General features: G+C 38.1%; 1 protein-coding gene across 2 annotated transcripts in view; it reads right to left on the reverse strand.

The window, feature by feature from the left end:
• Nucleotides 1-23738, reverse strand: part of DTNBP1 (dystrobrevin binding protein 1) — a 129026-nt gene that overhangs the window by 34470 nt on the left and 70818 nt on the right. The window lies entirely within an intron of this gene.

Below are 23738 nucleotides of genomic sequence, written 5' to 3' on the forward strand. Positions count from 1 at the left end.
ACAAGAAGAGGAACCTGAAAATATGTTGTTATTTTGTCAGCCGATGTAAGAACAATGAACTACCTACCATAACAATGCCCTATTTCTGCACCTTCCCCTCTTCCTTTCTGGGCAAGCATCAAAAACTCCACCTTCTAAACCAGGGAACTCACTGGCAGATAAAAAATCAAATTCTTTCCTCTTCCAGCAGATCCATAAGACATGCCGATTCTGTTTGCAGAGTAAACACTTTACTTTTTAAAGTTATTACTGTTCTTTTTGGAAGTGCTTAAAAATAAGCTAATTATACTCACAGCTTTTTGTAAATTTTCACTTAAAAGGGGTAAAAGTTTCTGATAAATAACAACATTTGAATAACATTTGAATGTGAACTATGGCAGTTTGTTAACTGAATATTAGACAATAGGCAAATAAACAGTAATTCAAAACTACACTCTTAATAAACCAGAAATTAGTAAACTAGGTATTACAGAAATATAACACATGGTTTAACATCTATTTCACTCATTAATCTAACAAACCAACATTAAAATATCTACCTTAATGGTATTAAGGAATTATAATAATTACCATATTCTTTTTAGGACTAATAATGGTATCAGGGTTACACTTAAAATAGTCTTATTTTTTAGAGGTATACATGAGATATTTACGGAGGAAATGACATGACATATGGAATCTGCTTTTAAAGTAAGGCAGTGAGGAGGGCATGGGCAGGGGCCCAGACAACCTGAGACTGGCTGTGTGTCGACTGTGGAAGTGGGTGATGGGGACGTGGAGGTTCATTATACTACTTATTCTATTTCTGTACATATTTGAAAACTTCTATAACAAAAAAAGGAGATAAAACATAATGCTTTTAACTGTCTACTAGATCAAAGAAGAGATTTCAGCTAGTCACAGTTCAACTTTATTCAAAGACCTGTCAATCTCAATTAAAAGACTGAAAAAGTATACTACCTGTCACATTAAATCTCACATTAATCTCTTTAAAGACTGTAAACCACTGATCCTTGAAGAATTTTCCCTCCTTCTGTTCTTCTCTCCCTCTCTCTCTTAGTTTCACTACAACCACTGCTCCTGGGGTTTTAATAGCCAAGTAGGATCTTTTTCAAGATACTTGTATATTCACAAGACAGAAGCGCAGGATCCCACAGGTTTAGTTAGTGCCATACAATTGCAAGGATGCCAAAGGCTCTTCCTCTGGGCACTGGTCCACTTCTGGCTTTCCCTGTAACCACACGTCAGCCATGCTAGCCCTGGGGGTCAACTCTTGGCACTGTGACTGTTGACCTTCTTGGGGGGTAGACATTTGGTTTTATTCCTCCTTATCACCTGCATTTAGACTTAGCATGTGCAAAGCAAACATTTGAGGAATAAGAGAATAAATACATCTACAAGTCTGAAAATTAGTAGTTTATCCTAAAACTCTAAGTATTTTAAGATTTTTTCATATTGTAAGACTTTTTCAAAAATTATTTTAATTTTATGTTTGTTAACAAACTGTTTCTGAACCAAAGTTTGAGTTCTGAAGATACATTTATGATAAAAATAGCCAATTAACATATGCATGTGAACAATTACCTTAATTTCTAGAGCTTTGCCATTATTTTCATTAAAGAAAGAGACAGCCTATGGCTAACCAAAAAATGGAGTTAGGAGTCCCATCGATAAGAATTCTAATTAGCATGAACACATAATTACATAGACCTTAACATTTATTCCATATTTATTATACAGTTGGCATTGTTATTATTTCATTTATTCTCACAAAAGTCCTATGAAGTAGGTACTACTATTATTCGCATGTTATAGACGGACAAGTACACTCAGAGGTTATTTGCCCAAGGACATACAGCTGTAAGGGATGACACGCCAGTGTGCTGAGCTTGTTTTCAGCAGCCTGTGTGACACCCTTCTTTTAACTGTTGCAGCAGACTTACCCCTCCATATTTATCATGTTGAGGAAATAGCTCTGTAACCTGGGGGCGTTTAGACTTGATTTTTCTGTTGGTCCTGTATCTTTACGTCTTACAAGACAGAGAAACCAAATAATGGAAAACAAGTCACTTAACCCGTTTGCCTTGTCTCTGTAGTAATAGTAGCTCACTCCTGTATACAGCAATTCTACATAAATACCAGGCCCTGCTGTAAGCGCTTTACGTGTATCAACTCAGTCCTCACAGCAGTTCAAGGATGGAGGTCCTGTTATCGTCTTCATTTTCCTGAGAGGAAAGGGAGGCTCAAAGAGGTTAGGCAACACCTGAGCTAGCATTTCAGCACTCCCGGCTGGCTCCAGAGTCCATGTGTATAATCACCTGCTGCACTGCTTAATCCCTACATATATACTTGGGTCAACCTGAAACATGTGGTTTAAGGATTAAGCTGTGTATATCCTCTAAATAGGAGCAAAGTTACTATTGTCACCTACACTATTTTTCCAGCTATATTTTGTAGTCTAGTCTTCAGTATCAAAATTATGAAAATTATAATGATCAACATTAATTCACTAAAGTGGACATTGTTCTTTTCCATCTTCATCACCATCTAGGAATTTTTTTTTTTTTTTTTTTGAGACAGAGTCTCATTCTCTTACTGGAGCTAGAGTGCAGTGGTATTATCACAGCTCACTGCAACCTCAAAGTCCTGGGCTCAAGTCATCCTCCTGCCTCCCGAGTAGCTGGGACTATAGGCACATGCCACCATGCCCAACTAATTTTTCTATTTTTGGTAGAGACCAGGTCTCTCTCTTGCTCAGGTTGGTCTTGAACTCCTGATCTCAAGCCATCCTCCTGCCTCAGCCTCCCAGAGTGCTAGGATTACAGGTGTGAGCCACCACGCCTGGCCAACCATGTAAGAAATTTTTAATACATGATATATGTTAAGAGAAAATTACAGGACAGATCATTTTAATTTTTTTTTTTTTTTTTTTTTGAGACAGAGTCTCACTTTGTTGCCCAGGCTAGAGTGAGTGCCGTGGCGTCAGCCTCGCTCACAGCAACCTCAAACTCCTGGGCTTAAGCGATCCTACTGCCTCAGCCTCCCAAGTAGCTGGGACTACAGGCATGTGCCACCATGCCCGGCTGATTTTTTGCTATATATTTTTAGTTGGCCATATAATTTCTTTCTATTTTTAGTAGAGACGGGGTCTCGCTCTTGCTCAGGCTGGTCTCGAACTCCTGACCTCGAGAGATCCACCCGGCCTCCCAGAGGGCTAGGATTACAGGCGTGAGCCACCGCGCCCGGCCTAGGACAGATCATTTTAAACTCAAGAATTTGGGCCGGGTGCGGTGGCTCACGCCTGTAATCCTAACACCCTGGGAGGCCGAGGCAGGTGGATCGCTTGAGGTCAGGAGTTCAAGCCCAGCCTAAGAGAGAGACCCTGTCTCTACTAAAAATAGAAAGAAATTATCTGGCCAACTAAAATTATATATAGAAAAAAATTAGCCGGGCATGGTAGCGCATGCGTGTAGTCCCAGCTACTCAGGAGGCTGAGGCAGTAGGATCGCTCAAGCCCAGGAGTTTGAGGTTGCTGTGAGCTAGGCTGACGCCACAGCACTCATTCCAGCCTGGGCAACAAAGCGAGACTCTGTCTCAAAAAAAAAAAAAAAAAAAAGAATTTGATTTATCAAATCGATAACATCTCTGGGGCTAATCAACTCTAATGCCCTTATATAAATTACTGCAGAGTCAACTGGAAAATTCTTAAAAATGAAAAACAGGGTATGGTCATTCTACAAACATTTTCTTTTGCTACATGCAGTTAATATGCATTCCCAGCATTATTTTCAAAACCAAAGGAGAATCTCTGCTCTTATTGTTAAAGATCTTTAACGGAAAGACAATAAATCTAGATGGCTAAGTATTCAAAAGGTGCAAAGATATTTTGTCTCTAGAGATGCCCACACCTTCGGAACCTGAACACATACATTAATCTGAGCACAAACCAGAACCCCAGGTGGGTTCTCTGATCACCACAAGTAAAAAGTTACAAGGAGAAAATGTAGAGACTGCATAAATGAATAGCTTATTTCCTCTCTCCCTTCCACAAGCACTGGCTGAGGGCCTGCTGTGTGCCAAGAGGTACAACAGCTGTAGAGATCCAAACACTGGTGGAAATAAGGAAACACCTCCTTATTCATCTTAATCCTGAGCACTGGCTAGGGAAGATGGCAAGACCAGGAAATGCATGGATCCCTGGATGGATCACCGGATTTCAAGACATGAAGAAGTTGTCTAGGGGAAAGGAGGCTCCCTAGACAGACAAAAGTAAGTGAGGCTAAGCAGCACGCCAAGAGAAGGACGCACTGCCCCGTGAGACAGCCATCAAGGTTCTCAGGACTGAAGATGAACACTCAGGATCTATCAGCCATATAATTTTGGATGCCTTGTATACATTTCAGTCCATTCTAGGCATATGGTTTTAACCAAAATTATTAGTAATAGAAGTGAACCTATTGTCACGCTCTCCAATGTGCACAGAAATAAACATCCTCCTGCACACAGAGCACTGTCCTCAGCAAGCTGTTCCACACAAATGCTCAAAAAATGTTTCTTGGGGAGGAGGAGGTGGGTAGTGAAGTGCCTAACAATTCAAAGGAAGAGTTTCTTTGGAGTTACTTGGACGTTTAAACGAAACAAAACAAAACAAAAACAAACCTACTAGCTAGTGGTAAGACCCCCTAACATTCCTGTCAAAACGGAGCATCCCCAGTTTCCTAGTCCTACTCAACACAACTCTAAGAGAAGAGTTAAGAAGATTCTGACATAGTCGAACGTTTTCTACCATGGTGTTATTAGTACTAATTTTTCTGAATAGAAAACTGAAAACATTTATTTTATAAATATAAACAAATTTTTCTGCTAGATGCTCTCTGACTACAAAGCACATAATGTTGCCATGCTAGCCCAACTGTCCTATTCCAGAAAACAATGTTTTCACTTTTTATTCTTTTTATAGAAACCAAATCAGCCATGGAGAGGAACATTTTCATGTAACTTTCTTGAAAACCATTTTTTTAAACTTTGGGCTATTTTTCAGCAATAAATCTGAAGGGGGGAAAAAGGTGTACAGTAATATAGACCTGTATAACACAGGCCTGAGGAAACAAAACATTTTTATTTAGAGTGTAATACACTACAAAATCCTCTGGAGGTAATTACTGATGCTGAGATGGGGCAATCTGAGAAAAGACTGGACATGAGAGAAACCAGAAAGCAAAAAAGAAAACCAACTCACTCACTCACCCGCTACGATGCTGCCACTGTTCTCCAAAGTCACTCGAATGGGCAGGAGCCCACAGAACTATTGCTCTGTAATTTTATGGCAACATTTCCAATTGTAACTGACATTTTAGTATTTCATCTCACAAAGGCACAAACAGTGGAATTATCAAAAGTAGCAGGAAAATGTCACTGCTAAAAAGTGTCCCCAGAAAAGGAGGAAAAGGAAAAGTGGCTGGCTATCAAGGTTGTCAGGCCTGGCAGTCAAAAGTAACTTTCAGTATGACATACATTTTCTTTTTGAGCCTTATTATAGATCAATGAGAAAAACACTTTCCAAAAAAGTGTCTGGTCCAAGATCAACTCGACAAATTGTATGTCCTTAAAGTTTTCAGTACAGAAGAAAATTTTGGCAGCTCTATTCTCTTCGGTAAGCGCTACAATGGGTGTACCTCATGCTTTCAGAGGGAGCACGTTATGTATTTTTATTTTTTAACCCTCAAGTCCTGCAAATAGCAGAAACTTTGGAAACACAGCCCCGAACACTTCAATGTAAAAAACAAGTATTATTCGACTTGGCCACGCAGTATGCATACAGATGGCCAGCTTCAACCCACCTCAAACCCTTCTTCTGTCCTGTCATCTCCCTCTGTTCTAGTCCCCCAGCTCACTGCAAATAGAAACGCACTGTTTTACCCCATCTTTTCATTTCCTTACATTTTCCTCTAATTAAACTCTGTGTGTTTTAATGCTCCTGCTTGGGACTTCCTCATCTAATGGGAGGCTTCACCTGTACCTGCATTCCAGGACACAACGTCTGCAGAAATAAAGTTAGTGACGGCAGTGGACAAGGCAGGACAAACTTGCAGCTCAGCCACCTTCCCTGGCCCTTTCCAGCAACCTCCAGAACCCTTGCCTCCTTTCTTCATCCACCTCTGCCACTGGTGCCATGTCTAAGGGTGTTCCGTGACAGGTTAATCTGCTGCAGTAACTGTGAGCCCAGAGACCTGCCACTCTTCTCTGTCTGCACGTGTGCCTCACTTGGCAGAGTCCTGTCATCCAACTGCCATTTATCCTCTGAGTCCCTACTGTGTGGGGGCCTGAGCCAGGCGTGAGGCCTACACAGATGGCTATAACAATACCTTTGTCCTCAAGGACCTCATAGTCTACTCATGGAGGGAAAAAACACTGTGCAGATAACCACAATTTAATGTGATGAACGAGATGTGGGAGGTAGCTAAGGGTGCTATGAAGCAGAATCCAGGGGAAAGCACATGCTTTCAAGGGATAAGAAGGGCCACGCCTGGTGGTACATGCCTAAGCACTTTGAGAGGCTGAGGCAGAAGGATCACTCGAGCCCAGAAGTTTGAGGTTGCAGCAATTTTCGTTGTTGTCTATTCTGGCCTAAGCCCGGGATGAATGCTGGTACCATCTAATGAAACAGAGAAGAGGTGAGGATGGAAGCCCTTTAATCTGGAAGTCATTAGCATCAGGTGGTATTTAAAGCCTGGGGAATGGATAAGACCAGAGGAGAGACAAGGCCTGGTAATTAAGTCCAGAAGCACATCAACATCTCGGGTGGGCGAGTAGAGAGGATGATGAGGCGGAGGAGACTGAGGAGAAAAACAGTGGATTTTGGGGACAGTAATAATAATCACTGGGATCGATTCCACAGAGATGTGAGCATGGACAGTGCAGGAGAGAGGGGGAAACGCTGCCAGAGCAAAGCCTTTAAGCAGGAGAGGACGAGGGGACCCAGTGCCCACATGGAGGGGCTTGCTTTGGAAGTGGGGACAGTCGCCATAGGGCCAGAGAGGAAACCCAAACAAGCTGACACGGGGTAAATGGAGCAGTAGTGGAGGCACAGAGCTGTTCTCTTCTGATGCTTCCAGTTCCTCAGTGAAATCAGAGAAAATCAATCAGGAACAGCAGCAGGGAAGGGATGTCGGCAGTGTGAGAAAAGAGAGAAAGGCACTGGGACTGCCAGCCTGGGCTCCAGGCTCTCTGGTGAACCGTGAATAACATCGAAAGTGAGACCGCAGGAAAGGGTGTGTGTTTCCTCCCAGCCACAGTCAGCTGCTCAGGTGCAGGCACCATGCAGGCAGGATTGAATTTAACCAATTAAATTTTGCCAACAACAGACGGAGAGAACTGCAGGGGTTATTAAACAATACTAGAAAAACTAATTACCTATATGGCAAAAAGTTGTGTGGTCACTTCATGCTGTAACATCAAAATAAGTTCTAGATTAATTAGAGTTAAAATATTAATAACAAGTAAAAATGAGACTAGAATAAAATCTGGAAGAAATTACTTACAAATTAACATTTATTTCTTAGGACTGAGAGGGAACTTTCTACACATAAAAGCAATGGAAGATATCACTGAAAAATATTCATTTGATGGCAAACAGGTGTATGAAAAAATGCTCAACATCACTAATCATCAGGGAAGTGCAAATCAAAACCACAATGAGTTATCGTCTCACCTCAGTTAGAACGGCTATTCTCAAAAAGACAAGTGTTGGTGAAAATGTAGAGAATGGAGAACTCTAATACAACGTTGGTGGGAATGTAAATTAGCACAGACCTTATGGAAAACAGTATAGAGGTTCCCCCCAAAACTAAAAATAGAACTATCATATGATCCAGCAATCCCACTGTGAGGTATATATCTTAAGTAAAGGAAATCAGTATGTCAAAAAGACATCTGTACCCCATGTTTATTGCAGTACTATTCACAATAGCCAAGATGGAATCAACTAAGTGTCTATCAACAGATGAAAGGATAAAGAAAATGTGTTATATATGACCAATAGAACACTATTTAGTGCTAAAAAAGAATGAAATCTTATGATTTTTGGCAACATGGATGAGCATGGGGGACATTTTGTTATGCAAAATAAGCCAGGCCCAGAAAGACAAACACTGCATACTCTCATGAGTGGAAACTAAAACAGTATATGTCATAGCCAGGCATGGTGGCTCACGCCTGTGATCCCAGAGTCTGGGGAGGCCCAGGCAGGAGGAGTTCAAGGTTACAGTGAGCTATGACTGAGCCACTACATTCCAGCCTGGGTAGCAGAGTGAGAGCCTGTCCCCCCCCAAAAAAAGGGGGGGTGGAGTTGATCTCATAGAAGTAGACAGTAGAATAGTGGTTATTAGAGGCTGGAAGAGGTGGGTGGGAGGGGTAGTCGGAGATTGGTAAATGGATACAAAATTACAGCGAGACAAGAAGAATAATTTCTAGTGCTCCATACCACTGAAGAGTGACTATAAGTAACAATTTATTGTATATTTTCAAAGAGCTAGAAGAGTGGATTTTGAATGTTCCCAAAACAAAGTAATGATACATGTTTGAGGAGATGGATAAGCTAATGACCCTGATTTGATCATTACACCTTACATACATGTATTGAAATATCACACTGTACTCCATAAATATGTATAATTATATGTAAATTAAAATAGTAAAAGCAAAAAAAATTGAATACAAAAAATATTAAACTCCTGTGGGTAATAAAAAAGCAAACAAAATTAAAAGGCAAATAATTAGCTGAAGAAAAATATCTGCAATAAATATGATGATTTGATATCCTTAATATGTTAACACCCTCATTCAAATTTGTAAGTACATTAAAACCCCAACTGAAAGCAGCCAGAGGCATAAACAGTTCACAACAATTAAAAGCTAATAAATCACATTTCATCTGACTGCCACATCTCAAACAATAATCAAATTTTATTTTTGCTGTCATGTTAGTAAAGACCAGAAAAAAATTCTCAGGTGAGGGTTCGTGAAACAGATCAGTCACTTACACTGCTAATGAACTGGCATAACATTTTGAACAAGCTAACAGTCAACACACACCAAGAGCCTTAAAAAATATAATACTCTTAGACCCTAAAAGACTGTGACGCTAAGAAACTATGTATAGAGATGCTTATTATAGCATAAGTTATATAACAATTAGTGTAAAACTGACAACTATCTAAATTTCCAACAATAGGAAAACAGTATTTTTCAAAAATTCAAAAACAATATGTTAACAACATAGGGCAATACTCATAAGATGAAAAAACAGGGAGCAAAATTGTTTGTATGCTATGCCAACTTTTTATGTCTAGTATGTATGTGTATATAAACCTCAAATGTTTGAGATTATCTCAAACTAGGGATTTTAATTTTTTTCCTGGCAGATTTTTGTATTTTCCTAATTGTCTTCAATTGGGATCCATTGCTTTTACAGTTATTTTTAAAAATAAAAGTTAAGGATACTTTCATGTTCATTAAGGATCTTTCATGTTAAAAAGACTGGGCATTTGGTTAAACATGAGCTAACCAGCAGAAAAAGTATTAGGTTATTAAGTATGAAATGTCCAATTTCCTTAAGTATTGACACTTGGTATCTCTGACATTTCACTTTGACACTTCTTGTTTTATTTTATTGTGAAGGCACATCCTCGGTCTTGCAAACATACGTTCTGGCTTGTGATTATCTTTCAAAATTTGTTTTAAAGACGGATTATTCTCACTCTGTCACCCTGGCTACAGTGCAATGGCATCATCATAGCCTACTGCAACCTCAAACTCCTGGGCTCAAGTGATCCTCCTGCCTCAGTCTCCGAAGTAGCTAGGTCTACAGGCACATGCCATGACACCCAGCTAATTTTTCTATTTTTAGTAGAGACGGGGGTCTCACTCTTGCTCAGGCTGATCTCAAACTCTTGAGCTCAAGCAATCCTCCTGCCTCAGCCTCCCAAAGTGCTAGGATTACAGGTGTGAGCCACTGCACCCGGTTCCCTCAAATTTTTTTTTAGAGCAATTTTTGTGAAACCATGGATAGATAAGTTAAAAATTCGTGTTATTTTCAAATATGAGTTCTGTCGTGGAACCAATGCTGCACAGACAGCTCAAAATATCAATGAAGTGTTTGGGAAGGACATGGCTGATGAACGCACAGTACGTTGATGGTTTGAGAAGTTCCGTTCTGGTGATTTGAATCCTGAAAATGAGCTACGTGGGTGACCTTAGACCAAAGTCGATAATGATGAGATGAAAGCTATAGTGGAAGCACATCCATCTCAACCTACATGTGAATTAGCAGCAAGGTTTGACATTACTATTCTGACAAATCGAACCATTTGAAACAAATAGTCAAGGTAAAGAAGCTGGATAGATGGGTTTCACATGAATTAAACGAGTATCAGAAGAGAAATCGTCTGTAAGTTTGCCTTTCTTTGCTGTCACAACATAAAAGTGAACCATTTCTACACCGCATTGTTACATGTGATGAAAAATTGATTCTTTTTGACAATCACAAGCAGTTGGCACAATGGTTGGATAAAGATGGAGTACTGAAACATAGTCCAAAACCAAATATTCATTCAACAAAGGCTAATGGTGTCTGTTTGGTGGTCTAGTGCTGGTATTATCTACTACAGCTTTATGAAACCTGGTCAACTGATTACAACAGATGTCTACTGCAACCAGTTGGACAAAATGATGAAGATACTTGTGATTAAGCAGCCAAGACTGGTCAACAGAGACAGGCCAATTTTCTTGCAAGACAACACTTGACCACATGTCGCACAAACAACACTGCTCAAACTAGAGAGGCTGGACTTGGAAACTCTGTCATTCACCATATTCACCAGACCTTGCACCAACTGACTACCACTTCTTCCAGGCTTTGGACCACTTCTTGCAAGGAAAAATATTCAATTCTCAACAAGCTGAGGAAAACGCCTTTCTCAATTTCACTGCCACTTGCTCTCCAGGTTTCTTCACTGCTGGCATAAACAAGCTACTGTTAAGATGGTGAAACTGTGTAGACAGTTTAGGCACATTCTTGTCTGAGATAAAATATACTACACTTTTGATTCAAAATCGGACATTTCATATTTAATGACCTATTAAAAAGCTATGGTAATAAGAGTCACCATTTCCAGAAGACTGTGCAGGTCCAAACACCATTTTTATAAGGGGAACTTGAAAACCAGAATGTGTCCAAACAAGGGTGACCAGGAGAATAAAGGACCTACACTCAGCTACTATAATAAGAAAAGGTTGAGGGAACTATGACCTCAAAACTCAAGGAAGTCAGCGGAGAATAAGGACTGTTAGATACACTCTAGATAATAAACATCCTCAGAAGTGCTCAAAAAGGCATTGTGCATAGGACAGGGTGTTGGATGATAAGACTTAGAAGGTTCTCCTAAGATAAGAGGCTAGGAGTACAAAAAAGGTGACATGAAAAACTGTTACTCAGAAATTAGTATCTGAAATAGAGAAGACTTCATTTTAAGAACAGTCAGACATTTCACGTCTGACTTGGACAGTGTGGGGAGGGGCTCTGGAGGCCTTACCTGTCTCTTCCAGTCCTGCTCTGAGCCTCAACCCATATCCTAAATTTAGAGGAATCTTTCCAGGGGTCTACAACACAAATCAGTTTTTAAATAATTTGTTTATTTTTTTTAAAAACATTGGGTTTCTGTTTTTGTTTTTAAAATAGCCTGGTATAACTAAAGGAGAGCTACACATCAAGACCAGGAAACAGATAAAATATTAATAAAGATGAAATCGCAATAAGCTACTCAACTATTAAAGTTTGTGATACAGAAAGCAAATGGGAGAAAGGGACTAGATACAAATGCAATACATAAAGAAAACTGAACACTAAGGAAACTAAAAATTTGTCTAAATTTTATTGTTTACTTTTCAGCTCTTCCCAGGAATCACTGTGGCAAAGTGCGAAAAACACAAGTTTTGAGCACAGACGCTTCTGGGTTTAAATCTCTGCTGAAATGCTTCCTAGCTGTGTGTCTTTTTTAACCCTCTGGGTCTCAAATTTCTCAGCTCACAAGGTTGTTGTGATACTAATTGAAATATTGTGGTACTAACTACCATACGCAACACACACAGCTAACACGTTATAAATGTTTAATAAGTAGTAGTTTCCTTCTTTCTCTGATTTATAATAATTTTAATAGAAATAACAGGATTATTCTCACAGACCTATAGTTGTAAGACTGATATTCTGTGCCCCATAAATTTTACTCAACAAAAGAAAGAAAAAAATTCTGATGGCAAGCTGATATATTCAAATGTTATTTATTGTTTGATCACTTCATTGAAATGACTGTGACAATTCTTATCACAAATATTTTTACTTTCCAATTAAAAATAAACATAATTAGAACTGATGAACCATCTTCACCTAATAAGTTTCTGAGTGTTCAATTCCATCTTATCTACCAGAGTAATTATTTCACGAGTTTTCTAAACTGGAATTAGAGACTTGGAAGTTAATAGCATATTATTACATATACTATGCTAATCTTTCTTATCTTGTACAAATACTTTAATCCTTAAGAAAAACAGAAAAGGAAATTAAATAGCTCAGTATTGTTCCAAATTTTTCTTTAGTTATTTCCCCTACTTTAGGGTAAACACTGTTTTATTTCTCAAATATAATTAAATTAACCAAATTTCACATACTTGTATTCACGGTGCAAACATACCTCTACAGGGAAAGCCAGATGAATATTTAAGTAGGAGTGGGAGTTTCTCAGCTCAATTGGCCACGTGACTTCTCCCTTGCCCTGGAAGTCTTTAAAACCATTAGGCAACTACCAGTCTTCTGAGAAGGTACAAACTCCATCAGTTGCCCTCAACGGTTTAGTCAGCAGAGCTGTGAGAGCCCACAGGTTATTTTCCGGCATAAACCTCCAAAAAGCTAAGACAAAATTATGAAGTTCCATATCAATTCAACAGACAAAACTTCTTTTTTGAGCCGGACAGCTAAAATCTTCATAGAACTCTTTTTCTGGTACTGAAATTTAGTTTTCTGAAAGATATAATTTTTGCTGTCAAGTTTATACCGCGTTCCAGCAAAGGAGTAGATAAGCTGTATTTATTCATGATACCAAACATACATGACAGACAACAAAAAGTTGTCCTGATCCATTTCTAAAATACTCCATTGCTGTAATTATTGATCATATAATGGTATTAATCATAATAAGAAATCACAGAAATGTAACATTTAAGCATCACAACTCTCATCTCAAGGCTCTATTTTTATGCAGTTTAATACCTAAACAAGCTGTGAGAATGCCAATTCCTTTTCAGTATAAAGCTTCACTTAGAGACTTTCAGGTCATGCCCAGTATGACATCTTATGACAGGGTATTAGAATAAAGAATCAACTAGGTCTTAAAAATAAACTTAGAACCAAAATTAACAATAGGATATAAATATTTCTGTACTAAAGGACATAGGAACTAACTTTATTTAAGCACTGTTACATAAATATAAACCAGCTTTTTAAAAATGAATATACAGTTAAATACTGATTTGAAAAAAGCTAAGCAGACACTTAAAAATCTTGCCAGTATCTCCTAATAAATCAAGATTTTTCAGGGAGTAATTTCTTAGATAAATAATTTAAAATATTAAAATTTAATACCAGATTATAGCTATATGCAGATCTTTACCCTCAGTACCACTATGTTAAGATACTATGCTCAAAAGAAGAGAATATATGTCCTTTATTATACATTCCCTATAAATACTTTAAAAATAAACACTAAAGTTCTCACTCCCTACATTACTATCAGTTTTTTCCTGAATACTTAACATATACTGAAGAATGTGGTAATACCTCTTGTTAGAATTTCATTCCCTTAATGCTCCAATTTCATAATGAATTCCTGAGCTATCATTTTACTTCAGTTAATCTAAGCTTAAAGATCTTTAAAGGTTTTGCTACGCTATACAAACATGGATGTGAGAGAGGGAGAAAAAGAAGGAACTTTCCTTTTAATTAAAGTTTGATATACTTTATTCTAATTTGTAATCTAAAAAAACAAAATAACCTTGGTAGAGTAAGACATTAGGGATAACATGTACTTCTTTCATTTTTTTCCATTTAAAAATAAGTGGTTTCCATCTGACAGAGCATGATATATGTCATAATACATGCCACCTTAAAAGCATAATAGAGTATTTCTAAAAATGCAACTATTTAAAATAATTCCTCAGTTATCTTCACAGATAGAATAATAAATTACTCAACCAAAAAAATGAACAATTAATTTTCAAGGTATAATTTCACAAGTTCAATATCCCTGCATATGTATACATAAAAATGCCACAAGAAGATGTCATTAAAACCATGGCCTCTGGCCAAGAGATGATAAAGAGTACACTGAAGTTCTGTAAAATTATGAAAAGAATATATATGTTTTAGCCTGTATGAAGCCTTATGACATTTTCAAAACCCATATTGACAATCAGCCATTTTAGACGAACCCATATAGTAAAATGGAATGAATTTTAACTTTATACTGTCTTTGGATATGGCTCAAATATTTAACCATATTAACTGCTTCTTGGAAAATGAACATACTAGTAGCAAGGGATGCTTAATCAGTTTTATGGAGTTGCACTGGATTCATTATTCTAATAGCTAGCATTACTTCCCTGGCATTTTATATTTATTGTATCTTTATAAATGCTGCTTCATAAAAAACATCTGTTCAGTGAATTTTACCTCATGCATAAGAAGACACATATTATAAAAGCAAAAGTCCTAGATTTCCACGCAGCCTTTTTTTTTTTTACCTGTTTTAGATATTAATTTAGTAATGCTCACTTGTTGGTAATATTAATATAAAGAAACTAATAATGCTCTCATTAAAATGTCAAAAGGGTTCAAATTAAGTTGAAATTTCTGCTTTTTAATAATATATCATCTACATACCATGCAAATATAGCGATGTACCCAAGCATGGAGTTTAAAATTTTAAAGAAAAGCAGCTAAGGAAAAACATAAAATACAGTTCCACCTACAGGGATTCCTCTGACTATTTTCGGTGAGTCCTGGAGATGACATGGATGTGAGACCTGAACAAGTAAACAGAAGCTCAGTGATGGTCAAGTGAAGCCTCCAGTCACCAGGCAGCTTTCCTCATGTGCCTCTTCTGGGATGTAGAACAAAGGAAGTGAGGCTGAAGCCAGAAGCAGGTTTTTCCAAAGAAACTGTATTAAGCCTGTTAGTTTTCTGCTGATGGCTTAAGCAGACATACATCGGAATCTACTGCCTCTATAAAAGCAAAATGCAAGCTCTCAGGGGCTCTAGTGTACAAAGATGTATGTACCGATCTGGGAACATACCAAATGCTGCTCAAAATGGGGGGAGGGAGGGGCTAAAAATATACTAAATCCATCTGAATTTATCATCCAGGCACAAAGATACATTAGTAACACACCAAAAGAGAGAAGAAATCTTGCTGTCTGAAAGTAATAACATAAAAATTAAGGATACAGTTCATTGCATAACACATAAAGCATCTTTAAATTTCCCCCACCTCATTTTAAATGTAACTTTAGCCTAAAGGTTTCTTCAAATTCAGCAACACTAACCAGTGGCTTGGAAGGTGCTATATACATTTTAATAAGTATCTTAAATCACCATAATTCCAATAGTTATAAGCACTTGTCCACAGTCCTTTCCTTTTTCAAAACAGTATGCTCTAAATCGCACTCCCTCTAGCCCCTCTGAATCACAGCTCCATTAATCAGCCACTCTCTCACTTCAAACCTCTCCTTCTTTTCCTTTTTCATATAAATATACTCAAGTTTCTCTCAAACTAAAAACAAATACCTTCCTTCAATCTAACTCACTCCTCTAACCTCTCTTCGGAAATTCCCTTACCCTTAGCTTTTGAAACTACTGTCTCTAATTCCTTATTCATTCATATATCTAATAAGCACCAAAGTTGCTAACTAAGCACCAGGGTCAGTCACGGTGGTGAACAAGGCAGGACATGCCACTCATTCCAATCCTCTGCTATCTGGTTTCTACCTGCAACCTCCACACACAGACATTCGTGCTGCTGAAATCATCCCCATTAAGATCACCAATTAGCCCTCCTCCGTTTTTTTGTTTGTTTGTTTGTTTGTTTTTTGAGACAGAGTCTCCCTCTGTTGCCCCAGCTAGAGTGCTGTGGCATCAGCATAGTTCACTGCAACCTACAACTCCCAGGCTCAAGCGATCCTTCTGCCTCAGCCTCCCAAGTAGCTGGGATTACAGGCACACACGACCAACGTCTGGCTAATTTTTTTTTTTTTTTTCTATTTTTAGTAGTGACGGAGTTTCACTCTTGCTCAGGCTGGTCTCAAACTCCTGACCTCAAGTGATCCTCCTACCTCAGCTTCCCAGAGTGCTAGGATTATAGGTGTGAACTACTGTGCCTGGCCACCAATTAGGTCTTAATTGCCAAATTAAATGACCCTTCTCAGACTATATTTCCATTTGCCCACTCCTCGTAATATGACATTGCTTCCTGACATTCCCTTGAAATATCCTCCTTCTAGTGACACCACACTCTCCCCTACCTCTGTGGCTGATTGCTCTCAGCCTTCATTATAAACAGCTAGTTTTCCTCTTGTGCCTGTCTGGTCAATGTTGGTGCTTCCTAGATTTCTATTCATTGTTGTCTTTTTCTTTTTTTTTTTTTTTTTGAGACAGAGTGTCACTGTGTTGCCCGGCCTAGAGTGAGTGCCGTGGCGTCAGCCTAGCTCACAGCAACCTCAAACTCCTGGGCTTAAGCGATCCTACTGCCTCAGCCTCCCGAGTAGCTGGGACTACAGGCATGCGCCACCATGCCCGGCTAATTTTTTCTATATATATTTTTAGTTGTCCAGATAGTTTATTTCTATTTTTAGTAGAGACGGGGTCTCGCTCAGGCTGGTCTCGAACTCCTGACCTCGAGCGATCCACCCGCCTCGGCCTCCCAGAGGGCTAGGATTACAGGCGTGAGCCACCGCACCCGGCCTTCATTGTTGTCTTTTTTTACTCTGCCGGCCTTCTGGGAGCAACTTCATCCCAACCCAAGGCTTCCATTCCCACCTCTGCACTGGCTACTCCCAGATCTAGCTCAGATCTTTCTCCTGAGGTTCAACAGCCCACAGGATACTTCTATTGACAATGTCTAACAGACACCTCAAATTTAACATGCCCAAGACAGAATTTGCTCAATAACTATTAGGGAATAAATTTAATAAAAAAGTATAAGACTTATATGTTGAAAGTAACAAAATGCTGAGAAAAATTGAAGATGGTTTAAATAAACATGGACACACTCCATATTCATGGATTAGAAGACTCAGTATAATTAGGATGGTAATCATCCCCAAATTGATCTACAGATGCAACACAACAATCACTTTCAAAGTCTCACAGGCTTTTTTGTTGTTAGAATTGTCAAAATGATGACTGTAAAATTTATATGGAAATGCAAACCTAAAATAGCCAAACCAATTTTGAAAAAGATGACAGTTAGAGAACTTAGACTTCCCAATTTCAGAACTTACTACAAAACTACAGTAATCAAGGCAGTGTGGTACTGGTAATAAGGAACAAGCTGACAGTCCAGAAATAACCTCTTAGATTTATGGTCACTGGTTTCCTATAAAGGTGCCAAAGCAATTCAATGAGAAGAGATAGACAATTGGATATCAATATATACAAAAATGAACTTAGACTCTTACCTCATACAAACACAAAAATTAATTCAAAATGGGTCATAGTCCAAAATGTAAGAGTTAACAATAACAAATGTTGTCAAGGATGAGGCAAAACTGCACACGTCATACATTGGTGATGGAAACGTAAAATGGTATAGCTGTTTTAGAAAATGATTTAGCAGTTTCTTAAAAAGTTAAACATAAACTTATCACATGATCCAGAAATTCTAGTCTTAGCTATATACTCAAGCAAAATGAAAACATGTCTACATGAGGATTTACATGAGAAAGTGTAGAGCAGATTATTCCCAATAGTCAAAACTTGAAACAATCCAGATGTCCTCAATTGGTGAGTGGAAAAACAAAATGTGATAAATTCATACAATAAAATATTAATTCAGTAATAAAAAAGGAACAATTTAGTGACACTCTTTTTATTCTCCCTACTTAGTTTCTTGAATCTGTGTCTTTCTCTCCATTCTACCACTGCCTTAATTCAAATCTTTTTAATAGTTTCCCAACTAATCTCTTTCAGTCTAGACCTGCTCTTTTCCAGTCTATCTTGTATATAATCCCAGAAAACTCACTCTAAAATGCAAATCTGATCCTTCTACCCTAATTAAAAACTCTTTGGGTTCTTCTATGCCTTATCCTGCTTCTATCTGCTTCAACGGTAACCTCTAAGCTCTACTGATCATGCACCCCCACCTAGAGCAACAACTTTTAACATGCACCCCCAAATGTGAATATTCACATATCATATACATAAATTCCTGTACTAATTTATTACATAATAGACACAAAATTGACATTTAAAAGGATGATATAAAAAAAGAACCAAATAAAAGTTCCAGTTTTCTTTTCCAGTACTATTGGTTTGCATAGTCACAGTCTTCTTTGGACACCACCGGCCCAAAGAGAAATGTCCAAACTCCTGTGCATGACATACAAGGCTGTGTGTCATTTGTTCCCTGCCTATGTGTCCAACTTCATCCCTCACCACCTCACCCCACACACCATATGCTTTAGCCATCACAAATTATTTGTAGTTTCTTCAGTGAAAAAGAAACTAAATTTTAACTTGTATTCCTGAAATAAAATAAACATCTCTGCATCTTTGCAATTGTTCTTTCCTCTTCCTGGAATGTCCTTATCATCCTTTTAAGCCCAGTGAGTACTCATCACTCAGATCAAGTGTCATTGCCTCTCTCTAGTTGATTACTTTCACTCAGTGTGCTTATTTTTATTATTTCTATATTGTATTCAAATTATATATTTGCCTCTCTATAAGCTTTGCCACAGTCCTTTAGTTTGAGGACAGAGGACAGTCATATCATCCAACCTGATTCTCTATCACTTACATATTGCCAAGTGGTGGCTGAATAGCTGCCACACGTTAAGCTAACCCTTGAATTGAAAAAACAAAATCTATCCAAGTTTAACATCTATTATTTGTAACATGCTAAGGACTGCCAAGCCAGCAATATGCATAATCCACATCCAGGACTCATCCAAACAAATGATACTCCTAACACTCTCAGAATTCTCTGATTCAGGTGACCTATTTGATGTGGCGACTTCTATTTTTACTGAAATTTAGCCATTATCATCATCATCACTGGATATTGCTCCACCTTGAAGATCTCAAACTGAAATTCCTTCTTTGATCACAAGATCCACCCTCAACCACTGAAAGTGCTCTTCCCCTTTATGGTGTCACCGTCCTGCACCTCCTCACCTGCTTATGCTGCTGGCCTGGTCAGGCCTCTCCTCTCCAGCCTGGACTGCACGGCCGATCATTTCAACCATGCGCTCATTAGCACCCATGGCTACAACGCCCTGCTGGCTCATCATATGTGCTCTTCCCATTTCCAACTTTGTGTTAACTGAAGCACATTTGTTCTGGTTTTTATTCCTACGTCTGAGCCCAGCCCTGAAAATTTGGACTATCTTTCCTTAATATGAATTCTCAAAACATTATTTCATCCCTCCATGTCAACTTTTTCCTGTATTACCAGTCATCCTTCCCTTCTCTAAGGTCTCAGGGAAAGAGATGTCCCTGGATCCCCTCCAAGGATAACCTATCTGGATACCATTTCTTTCTCTCTTCTTTAGGATTTTAATCGACTCCTTTAACACCTTCAACTTTACCTTTTCCCCTGACCTTGACCCTGATCCTATCTCAAGATATATTTTCATTTCTTTCCTTACATTCATGAAAGAATAGTTAGCTCATGCCACCTTTATTTCCTAACTCCTCATACATTTATGATTAGCAATCTCCCTTTACAAACAGCTCTTTCAGGTCACCTATTCGTTGTCAAATCCAAGGGGACTTCCTCATTCTGCACAACTTCTTTGCATTACTTATATCACCGATAACCACTTCTCCGTTACACTTTCTCCTTTCTAGGCTTCTTTGTCATTAAATTACCTTGGTCTTCCTGCTGTTTCTCTGACCTGTCTCATCTACTGGCTCTGCTTTCCAGAGCCAAACCCTAACTGTGATCATACCATGAGAAGCTGGCCTCAGCTGCCTTTTCCCACATACTCTCATGATGACCACATTCACCAAGATAGTGGTAACTCCTAAATCCTAACATGTTTTCACACTATTAATCACATTTCTAACATGCTCAGATAATTTCACATTGAGTAAGAGATTACAGTGGACATCCTCCTATATGAAGCAATTGGATCCCATGTTGGTAGTTTAATTTTTAAAAAAGCAATTAGCATAGGAATCCATTAAAAACACATATACAAACACTTTAATTTTAAATATAACCATAGTTTTATTCACAAATTCTTTGAGCATAGGTCCACTGATTGAAAATTCTTGTATAAATCACCCACATTGCAACAATAAAATTTTCAGTCTAGGCCGGGCGCAGTGGCTCACGCCTGTAATCCTAGCACTCTGGGAGGCCGAGGCGGGTGGATTGCTCGAGGTCAGGAGTTCAAGACCAGCCTGAGCAAGAGCGAGACCCCGTCTCTACTAAAAATAGAAAGAAATTATATGGCCAACTAAAAATCTATATAGAAAAAATTAGCCGGGCATGGTGGCTCATGTCTATAGTCCCAGCTACTCAGGAGGCTGAGGCAGGAGGATCGCTTAAGCCCAGGAGTTTGAGGTTGCAGTGAGCTAGGCTGATGCCACCGCACTCACTCTAGCCCGGGCAACAAAGCGAGACTCTGTCTCAAAAAAAAAAAAAAAATTCAGTCTATTTTTTTTAAAGCAAAGCAGAAATTTAAGATGTGTAAAATAATTTGTGTACAGAATCTTTCAGGGTTTTTATTATTTCTTTCCCAAATCTTTTCTAATTCTTAACTATACTTTTGCAGCAATCTTTAAAAGCTATTTACCTATATTAAGTCTTCCAAAGCAGTCAACTTTATTTTCTTATAAATAGTTCTCCTTAACACTGAGGTTTCATCAATTGATCTAATATTTAATTAAACTGCATATTATAACAACTAACACAATAGGAGCCAACACAACTCACTCTGGGTAAGCATTCCACTCCACTGGTAGAAACAAGTGTGTGGATGTACTGGCCAGTAGCCTGCCAGCCACAAGCATTCAGTATGCTCTATATTTTATGGAGACAATGGAGAATGATGGTTAATCAGGTGAGGCACTCAGGTGAAGGTGAAAGAGCCAGTCTACATTTCAAAGCCATGCAAGGCAGGAATCTCATGGAGGTAAGAATCATATCTAACCCTAGATCTCAATACCTCTACTCTTGTCAGTGGCACAATATTCCTAGACTTATACTTTAAAAATCTTAAGAGTGATTTTAAGATTTATACATGGAATGATAACTTATTTTAAAACTTAAAGTGGAAAAATGACTAATAATCCCTGAAAAACAGACATGTCTACCACAGCCAATTTCTCATGTTTTTAAGGACTATGAAAGCTTACTTACTCTACATGTGCTTACAATAATGGAATTCCTTCCCCATTAAAAATATAAAATTAGGACTTTTATGATCCTACTCTCCTTTTTATATTATCTAATATTCGAGTGATTGCCACTAAAAAGTTTAAATGAATGTAATATTTGGGGAACACAGAAAACCTTCCTGCTGACAACATTAAAATAACAACAACTGGTTTTAATAATCTGGTAGAGCTTTGCCATATGTAGCAGAAGGGAAAGGTGAACTTAACTCATTAACCTCAATGGAGTACAGAAGGCAGAATCCAGAACTCAGTGTATGATATTGGTCTATATTACTAACTTTGAGGGTTACTAACTTTGTGTTTGGGTCCCCAAAAGTTAGTTTTTCCCAAATTTAGAAAAAAGCTTCTAAATACAACTATAAATTGAATAATTGGAGGAAGTAACACCTTTTGTTCTCCTGCAACCTAAAAAGGAAAAACAAAGGCAATATTCAAAAAATAAATTGTTACAATACGTTTGAATGAATTTTTAAATCTCTTTTTTCTGGCCAGGTGAGGTGGCTCATGCCTGTAATCCTAGCACTCTAGGAGGCCGAGGCAAGAGGATTGCTTGAGCTCAGGAGTTCAAGACCACCCTGAGCATGAGCGAGACCCTGGCCCTACTAAAAATAGAAAAAATTAGCTGGGCGTGGTGGCACGCCCCCATAGTCTCAACTACTCGGGAGGCTGAGGCAAAAGGATCACTTGAGCCCAGGAGTTTGAGGTTGCTGTCAGCTAGGCTAACTCCACAGCACTCTAAGCCTAGGCAACAGAGCAAGATTATGTCTCAAAAAAAAAAAAAAAAAAAAGAATCTTTTTCTCCACTAATACTCTGGAAAAGCCATTAAATTTCTGTTTTTCTTGTTATGGCTACTCATGCTTTTGAAATATTAGTAAAATACTCAAGAAAAAACAATTTTTAATGAACATTCATACTAAAAATTTGGATGTGATATACTCAATTTAGGATTTGTTCAAATTTGAGATCTTTAATTGGCCTGTGGGTGGATCTGATGGGCTGTTAATTGTTGTACATAATTAGGGATGTGTAAACAAAATATTTCAGCCTAAATTGAATTATTCTATCAGGTAACATGCAACACTACCTAACCTTTTGCAACTGCTGTTCTCTTCTTTTTTTGTGAATACTGTCATACTAAAAAAAGAGAATGTCTCAGCACTGAGATGCAAGTAAAACTGACATTTTACATAATCTGCCTCCCTGACTGTCTTTTAATATTAACTTGATTGTTTTTTTCCCATCTCTTAATGTTATATAAGAAGATGCTAAACTAGTCAACCAAAAGAAAGAACGAGAAGGAAAAAAGCATTTTTATGAGGATTTCAAGTCTTATTTTAAACCACTAATGGAAAATAATGTACTTCAGTAGTGGTTCACAAATAGAATAAGAACAATGATAGCCATGATAATACATTACATCACATGATCATTTAACTTTACCTTCAACCAACTGGTCATTAACTTAATCATATACTACAGCTGTAGTCGGTCAGAGAGAAATCCAGCCCAAACAAAGCTGTTCAGTTATAGCTGTAGTAGGTATAAGCCTTTATACCTTTTACCTTGAGGATTAGTCACTTTTTTCTAAAACATCTAAACATATCAGACACATAAACAATTCAACTATAAATGATATACTAGAAAATCTTTAATCAGTCAGGAAATCAAAAGGTCAATATTAGTTTATATGTGAAATACAACAAGCATAGGACAATTAAAGCAGAAGCTGATTTAATAAGTAATTCAAAAAGTCTTCCTGGTTATTGAAATGAGTCCCTCTGAGAATAGTGATTTCTACTACTCAATTGTTCATGAGTAATTGAAAAATGGCGAATTGCAACAGTCTTGAGCTGCTGGAAAGTTTGTGGTTTTCTCTATTTTTCTCACTGGCATTTCTGCATGACCAGCAAGGGTCAACATGACCAAGAATCATTCTCCATTCCCTAAAATTAACAAGCAAGGCTGGGTACTTTTAGAATCTCAGAATGTATTTTATCAGGGCCTCTAGCT

The sequence above is a fragment of the Lemur catta genome, chromosome 5 (assembly GCF_020740605.2).
Source record: "Lemur catta isolate mLemCat1 chromosome 5, mLemCat1.pri, whole genome shotgun sequence".
NCBI lineage: Eukaryota > Metazoa > Chordata > Mammalia > Primates > Lemuridae > Lemur > Lemur catta.